Genomic DNA, 6541 nt, shown 5'->3' with positions numbered 1-6541 from the left:
CACCATAGACACAATGTAGATTACAATTTAAAACAGGATACAGGAAGGAGCCAGGGCTTGTTTATGAGGCCAAATTTTGGCATATCTCCTCTGTTTTTTCTTTGCCTTGGCATGAAACACTGGGCACTGCTGGTAACTAAATCAGATCATCAGAAAATGCCTGTGTTGATGAGCATGACAGTGTCCAAGGAAATAACTTGATTTGTACTTTAGACAATATGGCCACATCCATCCTTGTCTGGTGCTATCAACTGGGAAAGAGACTTGCCCTCTGATCACTTTCATCAGGTAGAGATGAAATTATCCCCATTTCATGAATATGTTTATCATAAAATGACCTCGGCTGCATATATGTATTCCGTGGGTATGCTCCTGCAGTCCTTATGCTCAAGCAAAATTGTTCTTGTCTCCATTATATTGTTCCCATCCGAACACACACAGAAACGGAGACATGTCCAACTCATACTCTCGTACCTAATGCACACGCACAAACCAAATACACGCTTGTACACAGCACAGGCACTGTGGGCTTGATCTTGAACAGGACGGGTGTGGAGGGCTGCAAGAGTAAATGGGAGGCAAAAAAAAAAATGGAGCATAGAGGAACCTGATCCCAAACAACTATTATTCACATAGTAGCACCCTGAGGCCACAGATGAGATTGGGGTTCTAGACACTGCACAAAGACTTAGTGCCGTCCCTGTCCTGAATAGCTCACAATCTGAACAAACAAGCCTGACAAAAGCTACCAGGGCAAACAGGCATCAAGAGGTGAAGTGATTTACTCAAGCTCACAGAGCTGGGACTGGGATCTAGGTCTCTTGGCTTTCAGTCCTGTGCCCTGTCCATTGGAAATGCTGTCTCTGAAGTAATGAGACTGAAGCTGATTGGTTACCAAGATTCTCTTACTTAAAGCAAGAGTGAGGCCAAAGAAGGGAGGGTGTAGTAGTACCGTTATATAAGGCGCTGGTGAGACCCCATCTGGAATATTGTGTGCAGTTCTGGTGTCCCATGTTCAAGAATTCAAACTGGAACAGGTCCAGAGATGGGCTACTAGGATGATCCGAGGAATGGAAAAACTGCCTTATGAAAGGAGACTCAAAGAGCTTGGCTTGTTTAGCCTGGCCAAAAGAAGGCTGCGGGGGGATATGCTTGCTCTATATAAATATATCAGGAGGGTTAACATTAGGGAGGGAGAGGAATTACTTAAGTTTAGTTCTAATGTAGGCACGAGGACGAATGGGTACAAACTGGATATTAGGAAGTTTAGACTTGAAATTAGATGAAGGTTTCTAACCATTAGGGGAGTGAAGTTCTGGAACAGCCTTCCAAGGGAAGTAGTGGGGGCAAAAGATTTATCGAGCTTTAAGACTAAGCTTGATAAGTATATGGAGGGGATGTTATGATAGGATAGTTTAATTTGGGCAATCGATCTTGGATTATCACCAGATAAATCTGCTCAATGGTCTGCGGGGAGATGTTGGATGGGATGGGAACTGAGTTACTGCGGAGAATTCCTTCTTGGGTGCTGGCTGGTGAGTCTTGCCCACATGCTCAGGGTTTAGCTGATCGCCATATTTGGGGTCGGGAAGGAATTTTCCTCCAGGGCGGATTGGCAGGGACCCTGGAGGTTTTTCGCCTTCCCCTGCAGCGTGGGGCATGGGTCGCTTGCTGGTGGATTCTCTGCAGCTTGAGGTCTTCAAACCAATTTTGAGGATTTCAATAACTCAGTCCTGGGTTAGGGGTTGTTATAAAAGTGGACGGGTAGGGTTCTGTGGCCTGCCTTGTGCAGGAGGTCAGACTAGATGATCATATTGGTCCCTTCTGACCTATGAGTCTATGAGTCTATGAGTTCTTTAGTGTGAACAGAATCATGTTTCTCGAGACACTTCAGTCCACATCTCTGCCCATACTTTTGCAAGTAAAGGACTCTAAGGAGTTTGACCCTGTCTCCTCTCTGTGTAGAGGGGTATGCCAAGAGCTTAATTTTATTGGCACCCATCCATGGGTAGCCTCCTCTCATATTTCTGCTGGAATACAACCACCTTGTGCACCATAAACTCAATCCAAAACACATAGAAGTCAGTAGGAGTCCTTCCATTGGATTTTGCCCTGTGCTAGAATTTGAAGGCTCAAAGCCTTTGTACATCTCCAGCAAGTTGTGTGTGATCAGACCCCATGGACAGAATCTGGAAATTGCATGACAGCAGCACCCAACAGCAGACTAAGTATTCAGCATCAGACTGATAACTGTCCATTAACATCAGATTATTCTTAAGAAAAAATAGGCACTGTGAGTAATGGGTCAGTGGAGCCGAGCAGCAAATGGTTCATGAGGAATTTTTAAACATTGCATTGTGTTAGATAATCTTCTCTGCCTGTCCTCATCCCTATAGAAAATAGCGAAAGTGCAAATAGATAAATTAAGACAGCTTTGTTTCTAGCATGAGAGCTGTTTGCTCTCAATGCGGAGAGGTTCGGTGGCAGGGGGAGCTTCCTCTTGTGTTTGCTCGTTCAAACAGGTATAAACAGCTTTGCTTATTTCTACTATGCCATCTAAATGCAAAATTTGCATAAACTGATGTTGTTAATTGATTTCTATGCATGCAGGCAGTGCTCTATCAAAGGTAGAGAGGACAGAAGGTCATCCCCTAAGAGCCTCCGGGGAGCAAGTACCCATCTGAGATAATATTGAAAGTGGCATTGTTGGATACATAATCGCTCCCAAGTAGGAAGCGATGGAGTCCTTTGTCATTAGCAAAAAATCATTTTCCTATTAATATTGTAATTCTCTTTTTAATAAAGGCTGCCCTAGCAGGGGCCTAGAAAAATGCCCTATAGGTCTGCCAAAGGGTGGCACAGGCTGCAGCTGGCAGGCTGGCTGCCTTCCCAGAGAAGGGGAAAGGCATGTGCTATTGGCAGTTTGAGCAAATAATTATTCTGTTCAGGTTCTTAAGAACATAACAATGGCCATACTGGGTCAGATCAATGGTCTATCTAGCCCACTATCCTGTCTTCTGACAGTGACCAGTGCCAGGTGCTTCAGAGGGAATGAACAGAACAGGGTAATTATAGAGTGATCCATCTCCTATCATTCACTCCCAGCTTCTGACAGTCAGAGACTAGGAACACCCAGATCATATCAATAGCCAATGATGGACTGACCCTTCACAAACTTTGAACCCGGTTATAGTTTTGGCCTTCACAACATCTCCTGGCAATGAGTTCCACAGGTTGACTGTGCATTGTGTGAAGAAGTGCTTTCTTTTGTTTGTTTTAAACCTGCTGCCTGTTAATTTAATTGGGTGACCCTAGTTCTTGTGTTATGTGAAGGTGTAAATAGCACTTCCTTATTCACTTTCTCCACACCATTCATGATTGTATAGACCTCTATAATATCCTCCCTTAGTTGTCTGTTTTCCAAGCTAAGTCCCAGAATCTTTAATCTCACCTCATAGGGAAGCTGTTCCATACCCAGAATCATTTTTGTTGCCCTTCTCTATACCTTTTCCAATTCTACTATATCTTTTTTGAGATGGGGTGACCAGAACTGCATGCAGTATTCAAGGTGTGGGAATACCACAGATTTACAAATGGGATTATGGTATTTTCCATTTTATTATCTATCCCCCTTTCCAAATGGTTCCTAACATTGTCAGCTGTTTTGTCTGCTGCTGCACTCTGAGTGGATGTTTTCAGAGAACTGTCCACAATGACTCCAAGATCTGTTTATTTAGTGGTAACAGCTAATTTAGATCCCATCATTTTGCATGTATCAACATTGAATTTCATCTGCTATTTTGTTGCCCAGTCACCCAATTTTGTAAAATCCCTTAATAACTCCTCACAGTCTGCTTTGGATATAACTATCCTGAGTAATTTTGTATCATCTGCTAATTTTGCCACTTCACTCTTTATCCCTTTTTCCAGATCATTTATTAATGCATTGAACCACATTGGTCCCAGTGCAGATCCTTTAGGGACCCCACGCTTTACCTCTCTCCATTCTGAAAACTGACCATTTATTCCTACCCTTTGTTTCCTGTATTTTAACCAGTTACTGATCCAGGAGAGGACCTTCCCTCTTATCGCATGACTACTTATTTTGCTTAAGAGTCTTTGTTGAGAGACCTTGTCAAAAGCTTTCTGAAAGTCCAAATACACTATATCCAGTAGTTCACCCGTGTCCATGTTTGTTGACCCTCCTCAAACGTTGTTAAGAATTGTGAAATTATGCTTAACAATTTCTCCCCAACTTGTATTTAGCTTGGACACTCTGGTTACCTTCTTCAGACCTCAGAGAGAGCTCCATGAAACTTGAAAGCTTATCTCTTCCACCAACAGAAGTTGGTTTAATGAAAGATATTACCTCATCTACCGTGTCTCTAAGATATCTTATGATCATATTCATGTAGTTTTCCACTACATGTTTTAAATGAACCAGAATGGTTCTGACTGATCCCACAATTTGTCTGAATTGGCTAGTGGCCTGTCTTGAATCATTTTTTTAAAACCAATATTAGGGTCCAGGAGAAGAAGCAAATCGGTACCAGTTTGATAAATTAAGACAGTTTACCCAATATTATGAGCTGCATAAGACAGCTGAGCCCTGAATAAATGTGAGCTAGGTTGTGATACCCCTGAGTTCAATAGTACCATACACCACCAACAGTCCCTGGAATTCAATAGATCTGCTTGTGCAGTATTGCGCTACCCAATATAAATAAGGGGGTCAGAAGCTGGCCCTGAATCATAAATTTTGGTTAATAAACAGCAATGGCTAGAACAGAGAGGGAGAAAGGAGTGTTACTGGATTCAATGTGTTTCTCTGGGGAAGAAAATCCAACCTACTCCTTCTGGCCAGATGCACATGGGAATCAGGAGATGTGCAAATGAAAGCGTAAAGCTGTTAGTGTCAGTTCCCGGTGAGAGTGGCTCCTGCCAAGGCAGGTTAGGTAAACTTTCCAGGTGTTTGGAGGTGAATCTTTTCATTTCTTCACAGCCCTCGTTTGACCCAACTATTTCACATCATTACCAATTGCTTTGTTCGTACGTATCAAACTTCCTTGTGCTTTATTGGTTTCTGCTCCTGCTGACCTCTTCCAGCAGTTTACTTTCTAACATCCTGAAAGCTTCATCATCATCATTCAGTCCATCTCACCTTGGTTTGAGATTAAAAGGGGGGAGGGGGAAAGAGTGAGCACAACAACAGAGAAGAGCTCTCTGCAGCATCCTGGTGACAGTAGGGGAAATGGTTTGGGCAATCACCCAGAAGAAAGGCAAAAAGAAAAAATCAAACAAGAATCGGTTCAAGCAGAAGGATCTGAGTGGGGATTAGCAAACTGAGCAGAACTTCGGAGACAGAGGAGAATTTTTTTTTCTGTTTCAACAAATAAAGAACTGAAGGCACTCACTACAGATACATATTGTAATATAAAACTGATTGGTTTAAGCCACAAGACTTGGATCCAGATTTCCAATATCCACCTGCTGATTCTTCCGTGTGTCAAATCTCTGCTCAGTCCAGAAGAGTGGAAGACAGAGGGACGTTGGGTGCCTGAAACTAGCCTGACTCTTTCCTGTGGCTATTTTACAGTTCATGCAAACAATGCCATACAACTGTGAGGTTTTCATGACCCATGTAGGCCATACTTACAGGATGGGGGACTCTATCCTGGGAAGCAGTGACTATGAAAAAGATTTGGGGATTGTGGTGAGAAAATCAGCTGAACATGAGTTCTCAGTGTGAAGCTGTGGCCAGAAGAACTAATGTAATCCAAAGAAGTTATTTTACCACTGTATTTGGCACTGCTGTGACCACTGCTGGAATGCTGTGTCCAGCTCTGGTACCCACAATTCAAGAAGGATGTTGATAACTTGGGAGAGAATTCAGAGAAGAGCCATGGGAATGATGAAGGAATTAGAAAACTTGTATTATAGCAAAAGACTCAAAGACCTCAATCTATTTAGCTTAAGGAAGAGAAGTTTAATGGATGACTTGATTACAGTCTGCACGTACCTACGTAGGGAACAAATATTTAATAATGGGTTCTTCAGTCTAGAGAGAAAGATATAACATGATCCAATGGCTGGAAGTTGAAGCTAGACAAATTCAGACTTAAAATATGGCATTAATTTTTAACACTGGAAGTAAATAACAATTGGAACAATTTACTAAGGGTTGTGGTGATTTTCTATCACTGACAATTTTTAAATCAAGATTGGGTGTTTTTCTAAGAGATCTGGTCTAGGAATTATTTTGGGGAAGTTCTACGGCCTGTGATATAGGAAGTTAGACTAGATGATCACAATGGTCCCTTCTGGCCTGGGAATCTATGCAACTGATTTGTGGAAGTATTTCCATAATCTTTCAGTTAATTAAAGACCGTTGGTGAAAAGATGCATGACAGTGTTGTCAGAATGATATTCCCATTTAACAATGAAGCCAAACAAAATTTAAAGAGTAGAGACACCATGAATGTCCTCATGAAATTTTGGATGTCTGCAAACAGGTGGTGTCCACACACTTATTGGGATTTTG

The sequence above is a fragment of the Gopherus evgoodei genome, chromosome 10 (genome assembly GCF_007399415.2).
Source record: "Gopherus evgoodei ecotype Sinaloan lineage chromosome 10, rGopEvg1_v1.p, whole genome shotgun sequence".
Lineage (NCBI taxonomy): Eukaryota > Metazoa > Chordata > Testudines > Testudinidae > Gopherus > Gopherus evgoodei.
This window is presented reverse-complemented; position numbering follows the sequence as displayed.